Source organism: Phaenicophaeus curvirostris, chromosome 18 (genome assembly GCF_032191515.1).
Source record: "Phaenicophaeus curvirostris isolate KB17595 chromosome 18, BPBGC_Pcur_1.0, whole genome shotgun sequence".
NCBI lineage: Eukaryota > Metazoa > Chordata > Aves > Cuculiformes > Cuculidae > Phaenicophaeus > Phaenicophaeus curvirostris.
The window spans coordinates 4,734,345-4,754,828 of NC_091409.1; the positions used below are offsets into that span (position 1 = coordinate 4,734,345).

General features: G+C 36.3%; 1 protein-coding gene across 3 annotated transcripts in view; it reads left to right on the top strand.

The window, feature by feature from the left end:
* Nucleotides 1-20,484, top strand: part of PHACTR3 (phosphatase and actin regulator 3) — a 105,438-nt gene that overhangs the window by 11,402 nt on the left and 73,552 nt on the right. Inside the window, exon 1 of one of the 3 annotated variants that reach the window (XM_069871977.1) lies at nt 18,897-19,059. The exons of the other annotated variants lie outside the window; for them this stretch is intronic. The gene's annotated coding sequence lies outside the window, so the exon portion shown is untranslated. Of the gene's footprint in view, nt 1-18,896; nt 19,060-20,484 lie in introns of those variants that run through there. 3 annotated transcript variants of the gene reach the window in all.

Consider the following 20,484-nt stretch of genomic DNA (forward strand, 5'->3'; position numbering starts at 1 on the left):
ACAGATGACATGATCAGATGCGTATTTTCTTAATGCAAACATAGGGTATGTGAACAACAGCTGTCAAGATAGATAACAAATAGTCTTTCGAGTGTTATGGTGTACATTTTCTGCTGTAATTCAACCAGAAGCATAAACTGAAAGGAAGCCAAGTCAAAGAGGTCATTTTAATAAGTAGAAGTACAAAGAAGCATTCTTCAAATATCCGTAATATTGTGCGTAGATGGAAACCTTTCAAGAAGGGGCCCTAACTCATAATGGCAATGCACCCTGTATTTCCCTTCTTTAGACTAAGAAAGCATTTTTGAAGACAGCACAGGCAGATCTGGGAAACAGGCATTCCCCCATCTCATTGAGTTGGTACTTTTGTACATTCTCTTTTTCTCTTGTGAAAGAGCAGAGCTTGTGGCAACATTTTTACTTTTCATTCTGTTTTTTCCCTACAATTTTTTTTTCCCTTTTCTGCCGTTTACTCTGAGTTCATTCTGTTAGCTAGCACTTTTCTTCTGCCTTAGCAAATGCAGGAGCTTCCTGCTCCAGATGGCTTTCCCCTGAATTATTCCTCTGGAAATAGAATGGGTGTTACTAGTGTAACAACAAAGAAACCGACATGCCTGCTTCCCTATAGTTTCAGCATTTTGAGCCCTCAATTTGACCTTGAACTGTCAAAAGTCTCATTTATGACCTATGACTTAAGATTGGATCCTCTGTTGTCTAAAGAAGTGTCAGGCTGAAAACTATTCCCTAAGGGCAATCATAGTGTCTCTCCTGCGTGGATGTTTTGGTGCGTAAGCAAAACTGACCTCACAGTGAGACTTTCCTACAGGCAATACTTAACAGGGTCACTAGTGTCTTTTATTCAAAAACTACCCCGTGTTGAAAGTTGCTCGTAAGCTCAAAAATTATTGTGGGTGACATGAGGTGAAAAGTGGTTAAATAATCCTTTATTCTGGAAGAAAAACCTTGGTAACAAAACCCAGAAGAAGGTATTTTCAGTAACTTGCTGTTCCATTTATATTTTTCTCACTCTTGCTCTCATAACACTACTTCTAGGATGTGTTTAGGTTTTATTCCAACACACCAAAGGTCTCTAGTTCCACCAATCTCTTCAAAAAAACCTGAACTATGACCTGGGGCATTATTTATCTATCTTATTTGGGAGATGATGTTTTATAAAATCAGCTCTCATGTCCTGGATCTGCAGGAAATTCATTCCACTTCCTGTCCTGGAATGTAATATTTATTCCTCTATTTCTTTGTCTGTTGAGCATTTTAGGTGTATCTTGCAGTAACTTATTAAAAAACAACAACAAAAAACCCCTAATACCACCCAACCCAAACAAAACCCACACTGCCAAGAGTTTATGCATTTTGAGGTCACGGTTAGTTTGGTTGCTCTAATGAAGTGATTTTTAAAAGAGTTAAGTTACTGAATATACTCTGAGCAGCTTAGACATAATGAAAATATCAGGAGAGAAATACGCCCTAGATTTTTGAATGGGTGTGTATGGGATAATGTTTTCACTCTATCTGAAAGGATAGATCTCTCAGAAGGAAAATACACCTTTATATATAAGTTTTTCCTTCCCCCCACCCACATTCTATTAAAAGAAATGGAAGGCTACTTCTGGTGGGTTTAATTAATTAGTTTTTAATTTAAATTCCCCTTCCATCCTCCCTCAAGAAATTCCCCTGCAATTTGCCATCACAGCTTTGCAGAAACCTTTTTTAGATCTTGGTAGCTGATGTAAAGTTGTCTGAGAAGAAGACCTACTTTTGAACAGGTTAATCTAAATATACATGTCCAAGTAGAAGAAAAGCAGAAGTAAGTACCCTAGGTCTTCAAAAGTGACTTTCGTTTTAAGTAGTTTCTTGAAGAAAGAGGAGAAACTCAGGTATTGCATCATGTATTTTCAGAAAAACTGAGTTTTAAACACCAGTAAGCTTTTTTCCCCCCTGCTTTATGTTAATTAACTGATTTTTAGCCTGATAGTGTCTGTTAAAATGAAATTGTACAGACTTAGAAATATCTTTTCTGACAGAAAGAGACAAGTCTAAGCATATTAGGGCCAACGGGAATGCACGCAGTTCAGGGATTTTGTTGTTGTTACAGATCATAATATTCTCATAATGCAAGAGAGCTTACGGAAATATGGCATAGTCTTATTTTGTCTGACGTTGTAAAGAAAGAAAGATTTAAAGGATTAGTCTTGGTAACGTATCTGTTACTTTGCAACATATTGTGATATAATAGAAAATAATGCAGTGCATATCCTGAACATGAAAGAGAGCCTCTGGTCAGAATCTCGTTAATGCCAGAAATGATTTAAAGCTAGCTAACAGTCCCAGTTTTCTGTCCCAGAAATGACAACAGACGATGTGACACCGCTTATTCTAATGCTCCATAAGATCATATAATGCGTTTGATTAAGATATCATTCAACATGACTAATTCCTCAAGATTCACTTCTCTTCATTGTTAGAAATCTGAGCACCACACAAAAAAGCAGGATTAGGTTTTAGATGGAAGCTACTACTTTGACAGGGAATGAAACTATCTAACTACTTTCTTTTCCCGTGTCTGTTGAGAGGAGGCAAAGTGAACTGTTTAAGTAAGCTAAGCACCTAATTTACACATTCATTGGACACAAAGCTTCACTCCCTGTGCTAACAAATCACCGTAATGGAGTGTTTGCACACCCACACACAGTTATACACATGCTGTTGCTCAGCTTGCACCTGCAATGATGGTGAATAGATGTGTAATTGCATGTATAAGTTGTTGAAAGAAGAGCTACTAGGCAAGGTCTATATCGCTGTAGTAAGTGGCTGCTTTTTCTCCACATTGCTGTGGTTGGCAAGTTTTGGGAAGCTGTTTTACCACATTAATCCTTCTTTTCTATTATACAACTCTCAACGACTTTTCCTAGGAGCCTGTATCATCAGCTCTACAGATGTTGGTATTGAGTCATGAAAGTGTTGGGTAACTGCTCCATGGACTCTTGTCTCTTGCAGAGTCAGAGTTGTGAGTCTCCAGCTCCTATCTGATAGGCTCAGAGCAAGGGCAAGTGCTAGAGGGCCGAAGTTCAAGCACACTGAGATCTTGCAGCTAGAGGAAGTTGTGGGTAAGAGGCCAAAACCTGGTACTAGGGGATTCCTGTGAGACTAACAAATATTATGTGCTGAAATCTGCAACATTTCTAACATTTCTCCTAATGCTAACGAGAGTCCTGTGTTCCTGGCTTGGTGCTTCCTGTGGTCCCTAAATACCACAAATCTTCAGGAGGGGCTAAAATGCTGAAGTCCTAGCACTTCATTAGTATCCAAGTCACGTTCCAGACTTTAAAATCATCACTATTATTTGCAATTTTTAATTATACCTTGTCAAAATCAATTTTTTTTGTTCCCGCATCTCCCATGTAACATACATCTACACACAAAATAAAATCATTGATAACTCAGATGTTTTGTATCCTCCAGAAACAGCACTGAGATTCCTTTGTACACAATTACACATTTTGCCATTGTGAGAAGCCTGACTGACCCAGTGCTCCTGCTCTCATCTTCCTGTTTCAGTAGCTTTCAGAAGGTATGACTTCAAAGCAACTGTTTCAGAATAGTGCATCTGGAGTGCTTTAAGCAGCAGCTTTATTTCATTGTTGTTCTGCCCATAACGCACTCTGCCTTCTGAGATATGAAGAAGGCTTCATCTATTCAACTGCCATCTAAGTCTACTAAAGGTGCCGCCCTTGTTATTTAGGATTATTTCTCATGACGGATGGGTTATTTACAGCAGTTGTTTCCCAAACATGTACATAGGGCCATTTTCATAAATTGTCAGCAACTTTGGGATTACCAGTATTATGGTTTATTTGTTTAATCTTTTCCATTTCTCTCCAAATCCGGGAATTCAAAGTGGCTCCAACGTCAGAATCCAGAAAAAGTGATGTTTGAATTGCAATTATTTTACTCTTTTTAGATTTTTTTCTGAAATTTAACTATATATTTTTAATGGGCATTTCATATCATTGTTCATCTGTCCATCATATCACTGTCCATCAGTTTGTTTGAGGATAATGGAAACTCACAGTTGCACATCTAAACCAGTGCATCACTGCAAAATTATTTGCAGTATTTAAATTTATAGACACAAAATCGTGATTCTTTCTCAGGTTTTGTGCTGTCACATAAACTGCATCCATTGAAAAACAATTTGATATGCATAGTCACAATTTAACTGTAGTATCTCCTAAGCAGGCTATTTTATATAAGTGAAAATAATAGTGTAGGACAAGTAGATGTTTTTTTCTAATAAGCAAGCTATTCTCATTACCCAGTCTTAATAGTATAATTGCATTCTGTATGGTCTCTCCTCAGCAGTAATTCTGGTAATTACAGTCTTTGTGTGGTCCAGGTCTTGATGGGAAAGAAAGGGGTCTGGGGTTTTGCTGTTGTTGATGTTGTTGCTTGAATCTGAATTTTAAAAATATGTAGCTAGATTTGTCTGCACTGCAGCTATGGTCAAATTCTAGGATAGGGGAGGGGAGCCATTGGGTATTATTAATTTTTCAATTTTTAGCATTGTTGCTGAAAAAAAAATTGGAGTCTTTATGGGTGGGGGAGGTAGGAAAAGGAGAGGTAACGACAGGATTGGATTTGCCACCCATTTACCTTTATATTTTGTTGTCTTTTCCTGTCAACTCATTAGTTGAAAAGCACAACCCAAAGGGTAGTCTGTGTTTCCCACGTTTTCTTTCTCTTCGTGGCTCATGTGCTGTCACATCCTCAAACTAGCTCTGTGTGAGCTTAGGAGAAGCCAATTTAGAACATCAACTTTGGCCCTAATATCCCTATGTAAGAGCTTGCTCAAACTTCTGCTGTATTTAGGAGTGAATTTCAGCCAATAAAGTAAAACTGTAAGAGCTGTTTCTTTAAAACAATTCGGAATGCAGAGCCAAGAATGAAGCCATTTGGTCATCACAAGAGATAAGAACAAAGCTTTTAAATTCAAGTGCATTTAACTGTGGAACAGTCTTGCACAATTGCTTGGGCAAATATAGTCTGATAGTCCTTAAGAAGTATTACATAACCATCCTAATTTTCCAATTTTTTCCACTAAAAATTACATTTACAGTTGTAACACCTGTTCAAGTTCCAGAATATTCTTCTCTTCCTTTTCCTGAAAAAGACTCCAGAAAACCCAACTTCAACCAAAGTTTGGCCCCCTCAAAAAATAGAGAAGAGCCAGGAAATTATGTTTGTAAGTAACTTAAGTTATTGCTAATGATTTTATACAGAAAGTGCTCAAATATTCAGACCACAACCAGCATTAAAACACATATAACTGTCCTAACGGAACATCCAGGTTTTGAAGGGGCCTGAATAAGCAATCGTCATTGTGTTCCTAAGCCCTGATGGGAGGGACTGGAAGGACAGTTTCACTGCAATTGCATGTGGAATTCTTTTTCTGTGAACAACAGAACCTCATTGCTTCTGGGAATACTACAGCCACTTCAAGAAAAAATATAGTTTGCAATTTGTTGGTTCATGATGTGCAGTTTGTTTACTATACAATAAGAGATTTAATGAAATGGCTTGGGAACTGAAACAGAATTTTTCAGCTATTCATAATTTTGTAGCTGATTTAACCATTCACCTAGAAATGCAGAGCAAGTAATTGCACATGTTAATGGCAATTACAATAACTAACAGGCATAATTAAGTGGTTTGCATATGCACTCATGGGATTTTTTGTGCATACAAATGATTTGTGTATTTCAGCATCTGATTTTACAAATTTTCTTCATTGTATGTAAAAGAACTCTCTTTTATATGTTGTCGCCATGCCTGTTTCATTTTGTACAATATATTATACTAAATGTTCAAAGCACTTACGCACACAATTACCACTTAAATGTATTTCAACCAAACGATTGTAATTGATTGCTTAACCAGATTGGATGAATAGTGCTTTTTTTTTATTTTAATCAAAGACTGATTCTTATGTGTTTGTCTAGTTTTCTGGTAGATGAGGACTGTCTTATTTACTAGAAATACACAAATTTTAGAACCATGAGTCTCCTTTTCCTTTTTTCCTTTTCCTTTCATTTTCCTTTCTCTTCTTTTTTTCTAAAGACTGAATAAGTCATGCTACTAAATGATTACCCCATCACTGCTCTTTAAGTTCTGATTTCAGTTTCTCAACAGTCACTTCATTTAATCTTGTCACAACAGTTTTAAATGTGGCAAACAGACTGATTCTGAATTGGTAAAGATAGGTTATTGCACGTTAGTTAAGACAGGGAGTGCTTATTCTGGAGTTGCATACCTGTAGGGCATGAGCATCTCCTTAGAAGCAGAAAAGAACATAGTTGTTCCCATTTACAAAGTGTCAAATTTTAGTTTGAGTTGCACCTGAATGAACGAGAAGCAGAGGAGCTTATCTGCTTTCACTTACTCATGGTTTCTCCACACCTAAGACTTGACAGTTCCTTTCCAGACTAAGCCAGGTTGAGTTCTACAAGAGACCATGACTGATGTGATGTTTTGTTAGGGTAAGGGTTTTTCTCTGTAAATCTTTACTTTTAGAAAATTCTCCTGAGATTAGCCTTGAGGTATCTGCATAATCCATTTCACCATGAAATGGAAAAAAAGAAATGGGAAAGGATCCCTCAGAGAACCAGCTTACATAGGAGGACAATCCAGAAAGTTTTAGCTGTATCAGTTGTATAGTTTGGCAGTTTGATAATGTCGCTAGACTTTTTTCAGGGAGCAGAATCACTCATAGCAGAAGAGACAGAACTAGTGACGGTTGAAGAGATCTAATGATGACTTTTGTCATACAAATTAGGTATAAATCCATTATATTCTGCTTTCATTTTATTAATTAGCTATTGATTACCAAATACACTATCAATTAAGCCTGTCTCAAGAACTTCTTAATATCATCCTGTTCCTTTTATTCATAATAAATATAACAGTCTCTGATTACATACCTGAATCATTAGAATAGATTTAGAGGATACAACATAGTCTACCTCTTTGAAGTATGACCCAAGGCTCTGATGACCGAATCAAAGCATATTCTAATGGACAGACCAACTACGGACATTGTGCATCCTCAGTCATCTCATCCAAAGTCATAATGGCTATGGTTCAATGTAAAATAAGTCTCCAGGAATGTCTTAATATGCATGTGTCCCAGAACACATAGAGTCAGCCTGTGCTGGAGTGAAGCGTGGAATAAAACCCAATAGAAATCCACGTTTGTTAAAATCACAAATTTGTATTTCAGAGCATTATCAAATACATAACATATTTAAATTCTCACAATCATGGAACCAAATGGTCGTGTTAGTCTGCAAACACACTCAACCGATTCAATCTATTTGGTTAATTTCTCCTAAAAGTTAACACGGTCTCTCCCATTTAACAAAATTAGGCAGCATCTGTACAAAGCAATATTTGAAAAACCAAGCATATGTTTTGCGTGCATGCAAATAAACTTAATTAAGAGTTGCACTCAGTCATAGAGTGAACTGACATGAGGTATTGGACTAGAATTGAGCAATGCCACTCATATTTGGCTGCTGAACTCACACAACACACATTTTGAACACTGCAGAAATAATCTAGCAAGTGCAAGTTGATGGTAGTGCCAGGAAAAGTGTAACAGAATCAAAGGGAATATGCAGATAGAAAGAAAGAAGCTATAAATATATTACTCATCAAGAATTGTTTGTTCAGCTATAATGGATATAATTTTATTCAACTAAAAAGCAAGGGCTGTTGAAACAAATTTGTCACTCTATAACCTTATTTAGTAACTACTAACCTTCTTAAACTTACTGACTTCTCACCCAGACAACCCCTCCAGATTTTTGCCTTCATTCCCCAAGATGACTTGTAATAACTTTCAGATTGCATTTTACTTAACTGATGTGGACTTGAAACATGAACGATTTCTGTCCTCAAAAAAATACAGAAATAGCTAAAAATGAGAATTAGAGAGAAAGTCCTCCTTCTTTTTATAGTTACAGTTTGAATTCCATGCATGGCAGTAGCTCTAAGGCATTGAAGCTATTAGATCATTTTTAGGTCTACCTATTATGTGAGCTGTTTTAGAAGAGAGAAAAACCTACTCAAATATATTTAAAGATAAAAGCAAAACATGAAACAGCATTTTGAGTGTATGCCAGCCTCTGCATCAATGACATTCATGAGCCAACTGCATTCTAAGACAAGCACACAGAGCCTGAATTCACAGCCCGAACCATTACAGCAAATACTGCCAGATTTAATGTATGCAGTTGTTTAATCTCCATTGTAGTATTGAAAGATGGCAATCACACATCCTGGCTACAGCGCTTCATTTTTTCATTAGTTTACACTAGTTTTTACCAGTCACAGCAATCTAGTGCAAGGGGTGGCTTTATGCTCAAATGGGAGAAAGTTCTTGTGAGGGGAAGCCAGTTACGTGCAGTATGACGGGTACCAAACATACTTGGCCACTGTAATTCCTAATGGGCTAGATTTTCAGCTACTGCAAAATGGCTTCTTCGGTGGAATCGAGATAGTTAACTCAAGCTGAGGAACTGGCGTGTTCTCTTTTCTTATCTTTCACTTTCTCCCACATACACCCCCACTAACATTAAAATGTTTAAATTGCTCCTGCTGGGCAGAGCAGGAGAGGAGAAGCAAGGTAGCTTCTTCTCAGAGTTAACTGCTTTATTCTCCATTTTAATTGAGCAGATAGGTCAATGTACACTCACATTTTGGGAAGCAATCTTGAATGCCTGTTGAAGAACCAGCCTGGAAAAATCATGTAAATATGTATAATGAAACATAAACTGAGCAGAGTACATAAAACCCTCTAGTCCATTGGTTTTGCAGAAGACCATTAATTCTTAGAATGCAGTCGTGAATATCATGTCTACATCTGAGTTTGAAGCATTGCAATGCCTGCTGCACCTTCTGTGGAGGTCTGGGGTAATAGGACATCCCCCTGCAAATGATGCTTGGTAGTACAAGCTCTTGGGTAGTGGAAAATACCTGCATCAAATAACAAAGCTGCTTATTTTCTTCCCATATTCTAGAGGCAAATATTTACCTAATGAAGAGGTAGAGAGACAGCCTGTTATTTTTTTTTCCCCTGAAGTCGCTAAGAGTATCCAATTATGTATGTTTTTCTATGATATTTGTGCTTCCATTTATTTCAAAGGGATTTGGGAGTGCTTAGTGCTTTTCAATATTTTCAACACTGTGTATAAGAACAATATGGAATTCAGTCTTTGGAAACCACTTCTGCACAGGGTCTTATGAAACTCTGTGAGATTAGAAATAACCACTGCATATTAACATTCTACTAAAAGGACTGCTTGTGATCCAACATGCTATTTATTTCTTTTCTTAAGCTTTCATAACCTTTGAGTATAGGGGTCATACATATATAAAATATATATAATATATGTACACTGACTACTATTTTTAGCCAAAGGTATTTCTGCTTCAAGAAGCTCCCATAGCATTCTGTTTGGCTTTTTCCTCTGATCTATTACAACCTCTGGGTTGACTTAGGGCAGCAATGATGTCTTCCTGAAATACTTCCTTTAAATCACACATCTGTGAAACAAGAAATTGAAATGTACAGGGACTCTAGAATAAATCCTTATCTTTATTTAATCTTTCATTACTGCTATGCAAGTGAGAATAGAGAGATATTTTTGCCTGTGCTCTGCATCATGTGATTTTAGACACAAAGACCTTCATGATGTAGATGTAGTAGAAAGATACTTAAACAGATTTCTTGTTAAAAAAAACCCCATTCACTGTATTTTTCTAATACAAGAACATCTGTGTTTTCAGGAACAGAAGTCACGTGTTACTAAAGTAAAAGCTGGTAAGATCCTGTCATTTCCATTGAAGAAAACACTTGAACTTCCATTTACTTCAAAGAATCTCTATATGTACTCCTGGCCATTTTAATGGTTCTCTCTAGTAAATCTGAAGGCTAGAAGATCAGTTGTCATGGGAACTGGCAACATATGACTCAAGAAAACAAAATTAAATGTTGGCTTGATGTCAGCAACTAATCTAGTGCCCTGCCAGCTAAAATCACAGTTAACATGAACCATGCCTAACAAGCTGTGATTTGAACAGAGTTGCAGCCAAAGATTAAGTTTCTCACCCCATGAATAGGAGAACATTTTAAAAATTGAAACTAAAGAGGGAACCCAACAAGTTTGGGAACAGTGAAACTTAAAAAAACACTGTTGATAATTGTTAAGTTAGAGCCTTAACAGCTATAAATCAGAGTTTTTTCTTGGACTTCAAAATTACAATATCAAATTAATTACCATTTCTAGATGTCTTAGTATTTTCTGAATCCATAGGATTGATTTGTTCTGGGACACAGTCCAAAAATTGTTTCAAACTGTGGTTTTAGTGCATCTGTTATCTAGAAAATCCAATTCTTATGCTATAAGCTATTTTGCAAAGGAACATCTTTAAGCATATCATCTTCAGACCTGGAATTAAATAAATACTCTTTTTTCCTAAAGAATCATATTTGGCTTCTTTTGTTCATTATCAGTAGACCTGAAGGCCTGAAGGGCTACATTAAGGACTGTAATTCAGAGAGTATGTAAAAAATTGTGTATTCTACACAGCGATGGAGAATACAGTCTTAGTTAAGAACAATCCACTAATACTTGGCTCCTCCTAGTGACTGTTAAATTAGCCCATATGGCATGTAATTGAAAATATTAGTCTTGAAATAATATAAGAGTGTGTTTAGAGCTTGTTTACATAAACAAAGATTATGAAAATCCATGCAGTTACACTTCTGAAAGTACAGTGGATTAATTAACTATTAAAATCTATGTGGACACTGTGTCGAGAATTAAAGTGAGCTCAATTTAATTTAGGTTTATTCTTTTCCAAAGTAAATGAACTTAAATTGAATTAAGATTACTTTAATTCTAAGAGTGTTCATGCAAATGGTTTAATTAAGCTACGCCGAGCATACATGGTTAGATAATTTGGATGAGATTTTGTAAGAGCTGCCGTGTAAAAAAGCCCTTAGATTCACATAAAGGACAACTTTTAGGCTGAAATGTCTTTACGTGCACTACTGTATCTGTCTGTTTACTTAAGTAAATATACAGTGATTAACTCTTCTCTTTGTGTTGGGATTTCCCATATACAGTATGGACCTGTTCCAACAGTTCCATATCCTTCTTATGTTGAGGATTCCAGAACTGGACACAGTATTCATAGAATCATAGAATCCTAGAATAACCAGGTTGGAAGAGACCTACCAGATCATCGAGTCCAACCGTTTCTATCAAATATTAAACCTCAGCACCTCGTCCACCTGTGCCTTAAACACCTCCACGGAAGGTAACTCAACCACCTCCCTGGGTAGTCCGTTCCAGTGCCCAGTGACCCTTTCTGTCAAAAATTTTTTCCTAATTTCCAGCCTAAATCTCCCATTTCCTCTTGTCCTGTCCCCTGTCACCAGATGAGGTCTCACAGGAGAGGAATAGGGGGGCAGAATCACCTCCCTGGATCTGCTGGCCTTGCTTCTTTTGAGGCAGCCCAGGATACCACTGGCCTTCTGGGCTGCGGGTGCACATCACCCGCTAATCTCTAGGTTTGTGAAAGACTACATACATCTGTTTAAGGGAGTGAAAATGAATGCCTGCCTCTGTCTGCTTACAGGGGGGTGTACATGCATTGTGTTACTTATGACATCTTTCTTCTTTGGAAGATGAAGTTGAGGAGCAGACAAGAAGGAGAAAGAGATAAAAGCTTTTGTTGTAACAATGCAGCGTCCTGGTTAATGAGTGCATTCTGAGACATTGCAGACATGCTATAGACTGCTCCTGAAAAGTTAATTTGTGGCTGGCCTATCTTGAAGCGAAAAAGGCAATTGTACTACAATATCATGTCTTCTGAGATTGTGCAATTTATGATCTTTGTTCGAGACTGTGCCTAAAGGCAATATTTAGCCCATATTTTGTACATAGGCAATTGAAAGAAAAATAGATGCAAGTGCAATGCACAATTCATCTGGCTTTTCTTCCACCACACATACAGATAACTATACTGTGCTTACTAGGAGGAAATAATGTTACAAACTGTGTCTCACAGCTAACCATTTATGTTATACTCCACATAGAATGTTCAATGAAGAATAGAGTTAATGAGTAAAAATTACAGTTTAGATGATTTTTCATAAAATCTTCTCAATCAGGATTGCTTATTTCCAACAAGCATTTTATTAATTCAGGATTTCTCTATATTTTTGATAGGAGTTTTGACTTTTTAATGAATCAGGGTCCTTTTTTTATAAGTTTTGTGTAGTCCTGAGCTGACCTTGGTGCTGAATATTGGAGTGGCCTTCTCTGGTACACGTTAATATGTCACTGGTACTTCCAGTGTATTGCTATGGGGAGATATATCATGTTGGTATATCTTACTCTTAGCTGATTAATGTAGAGCCAGTTTCAAATTCTTACAGCAATTTTTGAGAGAGGCTGATGAAGAGAGGCCCAAACCAGCACTTCATGAAAGCGTTATGAGACAAAAATTCAACAATTCATGACATGCTGATAGGAATCTCTGTATATGCATAAAAATATTAGCCAGTTTTAGTCCTCAGAGCAGTGAAAATATGGTTTCAAGGCTACGGCCTGTGCAACATACAGTGTGCTTATATTCAGTTGTTTAATGATGTATCCTGTATATAGAGGACAAAAGTCCATGTTTTCAGAACTAACTGCAAACAAAATACATACTTTTATGCAGTGTGTGAACTGCCTTCTCATTGATTATTCTTCTGAAAGAGCATCATGACGTCAGATGAAAAAAGCAAGATAGCCTGTGAAGTGAAGGTTATATAATATAAGAAACAGAACAACATCTTAGAGTGATTTACCATCCAGTGTTACTGCTTTTTTCACTTTCTTTTATGTTGGCCGATGAAAAAATGGTCATCCATGTTTCAAGTGATATGCTCTGTGGTGGTGAATATTAGAAGTTACAGGGATCTTATTTTAACAGGCAAGAAGAGACATATGCATTGTATGTGATATTAGGTAATGTCTGTAAAGCTTCCCTCAGAGATTTAGTTGGCGCTCAAACTAGCAAGTTCAATTCAAAATACAAAAATTCACCTAAAGAATCAACAATTTTTCCACTTCTATGGTTTTTTTTTTTTTGTGCTGAGACAAAATGAACCTGACTTACCATTTCTTGTTTTACAAAAGTTGCTCTAGCAGTCTAGAATAGTGGATAATTTATAAGCTTCTAAGCTTTTCCAGCTTTGGTCAATTGGAGTTTTGTATCGTGCTTTAGTGTTTTTGCCTGAGGTCTAAGACATTCTTTTGAGACATCGGTAAAAATAGAGGTAAATAATTGATGGTTGTGGACATGAATTTTATTTTTCAGGGCTAGATAAAAAGATCATAGGATCATAAGGTGGTTCAGGTTGAAAAGGGTCACAGAAGATCATGTAGTCAAATATAAAGGAAGAGTTTCTGGTTTCACAAAGGATGCAGTGCTTGGAAAATAACCTGAATTATGAAGTTATATCTTGTGATTGCAGAAACAAGTGTATAGCATGATAACATTTCTTTATTCTGTCAAATACCCTAAAATGAGCTCTTATTCCTGCAAAAATCAGTGCCAATTAAATAAATGCAATGTTAGGTCTTTCACTTCTTTTGGAGTAGTACTTCTGTATAATCAGTTTAGAGTCATATCATCCAGCTTCATTCATAGATTAATGCTCACAACAATCGGTAAGATAAATATGTATGTTTCAGTGATGCAAGTGAGTAATACAGGCAGAATCTGCTGTTTGCATTCATTTTACTCTGATCCTCACAATTAGAATAGCTGCATATACTGTCACAGTAGCTAATAAGCTTTACCAATTGATAATATTTCATGGAATCATAGAGTGGTTTGGTTGGAAGGACCTTAAAGATCATCCAGTTCCAATCCCCCTGCCATGGGCAGGGACACCTCTCACTGGATTAGGTTGCTCCAAGCACCATCCAACTTGGCCTTGAACACCTCCAGGAATGGGACTTCTCTGGACAACCTGGGCCAGTGCCTCACTGCCCTCACAAGAAAAAAATTCTTCCCAATATCTAAACTGAGCCTCCCTTCTTTCAGCTTAAAACCATTACCCTTCATGCTATCCCTATAATCCCTGATTAAGCGCCCCTCCCCGACTTTCCCACCCACAGTATTAATTTACAGGATTGTAATGAGTATTGATTGAAAGCCCTTGAGTTCTGACATCAGTGGAGCTGGAATACTGCATTTATCTTTCTTTGCCTATGCTGTTAAGACCAGAATTAATGATTTTAATAATAGCTCAGCATTGCACTGAGTGGCTTCTGTTTCAACAACTAACCATGAAATGGAGCTAACAATGGTATACTGTTGAAATCATAATTTCAGACCTGAGTAGAACAGATATGGTGCTACATATTCCCATTGGCTAAATTATGACTCTAGTGTCTTGGCTGTGCTGGAAATAGGCAGTGAATATCTGGTCCTGACCTCTCAACATGAGGTACCTAATCTCCTCTTCCCTCTTACACTCAAAAGATAACACCAAGACTAGCTCTATACGATCACATATAAAATATATAAATACAAAAAGAAAACATATTTAAATTCTCAGCCTTTCACCATTTTGCAGTTTCCCCCTTACAGTAATTTCTGGGTTGGACAGGATTTTATACAATTCAGTTGCATAACCACCTTTCAGTGAACCATTAAATTGCTTACACATACAACAAATTTTTGTGACAGATGATAAAAATAAAAAATGACAAAAGACCTTATTAAGAAAACAAAAGGAACTTGCTTATTGGCACATTTAAAAACCAAAATTATCCTAATTAAGGCTGATCAAGAGACACAGGGATAGTGATATATGAATTTTGTAGCTTTTGGTACTATTTTGTAGGATATTTTAAAGATACTTCCAGCAATTTATTGAAATATCTGGTCTCTCTTTTTCTATTAACTGTAACATTAATTCCAAATCAGAAAAGGTTACAAATGTTAAGTATTGAAGTAGTAACATAGTACTCCAAACATGTTAAGTGTATTCAATGGAAAAGGCTTCAAAATGAGGGACTTCTTCTGGTTCATGATAACAGGAGAATAAATGTTTAGTTCTACAGTCTTTCTAAATCTCAAACTTTCTGGTTTAAAGAGTAGTTATTTCCAATTTTTATGAATGTGCCTCTTCTAGAGGTATTCATTAAATCTCATAGAAGAATGTTTCAAAATTGAGTCCCAACAAAGCTTATGGGTATATAAGAAATACTAAGTTATAGTCCTAATTTGACCTATTTTAAAACCAGTTGAAGAGAGATTCTTCAAATGCCAGTTTTTCTTCAGTGTGAGTGTTTCAAAGAGTCTAGTGAAGCTATTTGAAGAATTCTAAAATTAGCATTCAGCACTTTGATACACAGACAAATTTTCACATGATCATTTTTTTCTTGAAAAACAGGAATCAGAAGGAAAACACTGTGGATTTTCAAGAGGTAACCTAGCCAATTTGTCCCCATACACTTCTTCTTCAAAGAGGAAACAAGAATTCCAGTATCTATGTAGGGTTTTGTATGCCAGGTTTGTGCTATATCAATTGCTCAAGTCATTACCTGGTAACTTTGACAATTTAATCTCTTTGTATTGAAAGGCTTATAAACAAACTGTACAATAAAGCCATGGAAGATGGAGCGTTGCCCAGATTTAATGAAAGGGTTCACCGTTTAGTACCAGCAAAGAATATTTTACATTTTATCTGTAATCAAAAGAAGATCTATGTTCTCAGAAATAAATGAATGACTTCTAACACGGAAATACACTGACAGCTGAAATGTAGAATACTATATCCAAAACTATTACCACATGCACACAATTTTAAATGAAGCATTAAGGATGCTTTACAGACTTCACATACTTGAAGTATATTTGCTAATAAAGGCTTAAAAAATTTAGTTCTTCAGCACATGGAGAACACCACAGTGTATGAATGGACTTCAGATTATTAAAGAGATATTTTAAAGAGACATGAATTCACTATAGAGATTATTTATTCCTGCATTGTGAGTTGCCAGAAGTGCTTCATATATGGAAGTGTAAAAATGAGAATTCTGAATCTCATGCAAAAAGGCAAGATTAAAGTCTGGGTCCTGTTAAGGAGGAAAACCTCTTCTACTTATGGCAATGGAAAATCTGAATCCGGTGTTAAGCCATTCCAAGCTTTTGGGGACTTTTTCCCATCAGCAAGAGTACAAAACATCAAATTCCTTGATATGTTCATTCATTTGTTAGCTTAGTCCTCTATCAAAAGTTTCAACTTGCCTTGGTCGATGCAGTCAGCCTCAGAAGCCCTCCAACATTACTGGTGTCACCAAGACACAACTCCATTGATTAACAACCAGTTATGTTGGCCTAGAGAGTCTTGATTCATATAAACTTCTAAACCAGAAAAGATCTGTTTCATTTCTTCAGCTTTTGCCAAACTTGTGTGCCTAAATTTCAAGTATTTAGAATCTTAGCAAATGTGGTTTTAAAACTCGAAGAAGCATGTTGGCGCATAAGGCATCTCACTGACAGATGAATCCTATTAACCTTGTTAAGACCACATACTTAAATTTAAGCACATGTTTGGGAACTTTGTTGGGTCAGAGTCTTTAATTTTTAATAGAGACGTGCTTAATATTTTTTATTTATATTTGAAAGTTAGGCCTTTGGTTGTCATGGCTTTTTTCAGAACTTCAGGAAGCAGAAGGGATGAATTCTGTACACAGAATGGTGAGATAGTAATTTTTTTTTTTAACTAGCTTAGGACTTAAATACAAGCAAGGAAACACACTTTTAGATGTAAGGATGTTTTTCCTTTTCCTTGTTTGAATTCTGTCTTACATTTTTCCCTACTTTACCTAGCTATCCAGTATTTTGATCAGAGCCTTATTTATCCACACAATTTTAGGAATCTTAGAAATTCTGAATTCAAGAATCTTTCAGAAGATGCCAGTCTTGGCAGCAACAAGGTGAGGAGACTTAAAAGATGACTCAATATCCTTCTTTCTTTTATGATACAACACAGAAAGATGATTAGACTTTGCAGCACATGCCTGACAGATTATAATAGGAAGAATTTACTGAATAACAGATTAATAGCCAGATATTGACTGATGTATCAGGATAATGCTCTCTAGCAAACTTCTACTAAAGAGAGAAAATTTGAGAGAAAGAATTGAGAATATCTTTTTCAACTTAGCATTGCATTTAATCTCTTGTCACATTACAGATGTAATTACATAAAAACAATCAGGAAATCCAGATTTAACAAACAGCAAAGTTCTCAGATCTCTGGACTGGCTTTCCCTCCAGAGAGAGTCAAATACTTCTGAAATGCAAAAGTCATACTCAGAAAACGCAAGGAAGTCCTTAGCTAGAGCATATATCTATATCTGTATTTTCTATATAGGTATAGAAAAAATTTTGACCTAAGTTATGTAATTGACATTATTTAAAAGATTCCTAATTATGTTAATAGTCATTGAAACAGTATTTCATTTGACTTGTTCCTTAAAGTATCCCTCAGGGAATAAGAAACAGGCTGTCCATTGTTTATGACTGAAAGCCTATACCTGTTTTACATACGTCTGTTGAATTAAAATGAATTATAACTTCGAAACAAGAATGTAATGTCCAACATTTCAGTCTACTAACAGATGTCAAATAATACTGCTTGATAGTAGGGACAAGATATTTCAGAGCAGTCAACAAAGAGCGCAAGCAGCTGCAGAATGAGATTTCAACAAAGAACTGTGAATAGTGATTATATTTCTAAGTGTATAAGTATTCCTGTCCCTGTGGTTTTGGCCAGTTCTGTACAGACACCTTGCAAGCAAAGATCTTCTCAAACAAGAACTGTTTTTCAATTTGATCTTATTTTCTGGATCATCACCACAGAATACTTGAACAGAACAGTCATTGTGGTTTTAAGTCTGCTTTTGCCTTCATGCAAGAAAACCAGTGTTTTTAAATTTAGATGGTAATAACACGTTCCCAGAGACAAAATAATGTAAAAAACCATTCCGAGATATGGCTTACTTGAAGCCAAGAGCAATGCAGCTGTTCACTGAGAGTCCTCTCTTGATTCTTTTAAATCTAGAGCATCTGCCTTTCCAAAACACTTCAGTGTTAAGTCTCCCTAATGAAGGCATTTAGGATTGCAGGAAGAAAAGTCTGTTTTCCTGTATTCTGGGAAGTATGGTTAGGACTGGGTGGAAAATAAGATGGAATTTAAATATTCTAGAAAAAAATGGTGAGGGAAAAGCCCAGAACTACTGGGCTTTTTTCACTACTGTAATTTAAGCTGGAGTCTTTTCAAACAGTGCTGAAGCTGTTTGCTGACAGTGCCGTAAGCAAAATTGCCTTGGGAGAAATGAATCACAGGTTTGATGTGGTAGCTGACCAAAAGTTACAGTGGGGTTAAAGGGACTTTAATGACCAAAACATCTCCAGTGCGTTTGTTTCTGGTGTTAAATGAAGTCTAGAGGTCTCCTCCAGCATTTCCAATGAAAAATCCATATTGGTTAAACAATGACTTACAGCTTCTTCTACAGGGGACAAAAAGAGAAACTTCTGCAACATGAGAAGCTGATTTGCAGGTTTTCATCTGGTTCTGCATTTAGAAACCTGAGCCCAATTCTGAGCCTTACATGAGTTTTCACAGTTGCATGCAGTATACTATTAATGATCCAGGCGCCTGTCAGTGAAGACATGATTTTCGTGGTTAAAATTGGAAATGCATTCATCTGCTTTACATAATATAAACAGCCCTGGATAGAGCCCAAAGGGTCCATCCTTGTTTTCCTGTGCAACTTGAAAAGAAAAAGGTGAAGGAGTTTCAAGGGAGAACAGTAACAGAGGGTGGAAGGAAATAACCGTCTTCTTCCTTGGATTGAGCTGCTGCATTCTGAGTGCTCCGAGCAACAGCAGCACTCAGAGGTAAGTAGCAAGGAGCAGAAGAAATGAATAGGAGAATGGATAAATACTTACTTCCTGCTACTGATGCCTTGTTTTGTTAAACTGATTGATGGTTATTTACTTGGAGTTTTAACTGAGGTGAGTGGATATTATGTACCATAAAGCTTCGGGCATGTTATTAATATTTCTGACATTATGTATTGAGGGTATGCAGCTAGCTTTTACCATGAAGGAATTAGGACTTCTATGATATTTTGCTTGTGATACAGTATGCAAGAATGTGTTATTTCTGTGATCATTAGGAATATAGAAAAAATTCCACTGGCTGCCTTTTAGCTGAAAAAGTAAGATTCTCCTTTCATACTTTGTGCTCCAAACCCCATACATTTCATAACCATGGATGTATGTGAATCAGTGATGGTGCTGGCAGATTAATTGCATAACTGTCTGTTACGTGTGCTTCATTTCAGTATTGATATATACACTTTTTGATGGGGAGAAGGATTTATGTCTACAGTTACGTTGCAGAGAAGCTGCTGGGGGGGAAGGGAAAAGGGAATTTTTCCCACTGCAAGTGTCACAATGCTTTTTAGTTTATCTGTGAATTGGATAGCTTGTCTCTTACCTCCTGGCACAGATGAGAGAAAGAGTTTCTCTAAAAAAACAGCAGTGTGAGAAAGTTTATTTCTATTAAACCTTTAAATCTGGTCAAGTAATCTAGCAATTGTCCAGTACGGATTTTGCTGTATAGTTTGAAGATGCAGAATGATTTCATGCTACCTAGTACTTAAAACATTGATGTATATTAATCTTCAACCTACAACTGAAAAAAACCCTCAATTGAAATGTATTATTCTGTAAAAGATGAACTTTTCTAATAACATATAAAACAACAGATTGAAGTATTCTGAAGGAGATTTTTTTTTTCTTTAATAAATTTGGGTGTGCAAAGTGCCTGGTGAAATTAAATTCACATACTTAAAAAACAGTCATCAATTCCCTTCCTCTTTCACTCTTCCTACACATTATTCATCTGGTATGTGAAAAGCTGTTCTGTGGCTTCCACACAAAAGGAAAGCAATAAGAAAACCAAAGATGTTTTAGTTAAATAATGATTATTCTTCAGGATACATTTAACGTACAAAACAAAATGTTCTCTAGATACCGAGAAAACATCACATACGTGGTTTCAGATAATTACATGTTATATACCGGAAAGCCACTATATTAAGAGCACATTATTAAGATGTTAAATGCAAGCACTAAAAACTTAAGAAATGCCAGAATTATCATTGTTTATGCAAACTTCGTTTGGTTCCTTGCACATTTGCATTGTGATGCAGCCTTTAAGTGCACGATCACACACATTTTCCTCCAGTAATCTTAGAAGGCAGAAGTATTAACACATTCAGAAGATTTTTTATAGTGCCTGTCACTACAGTACTG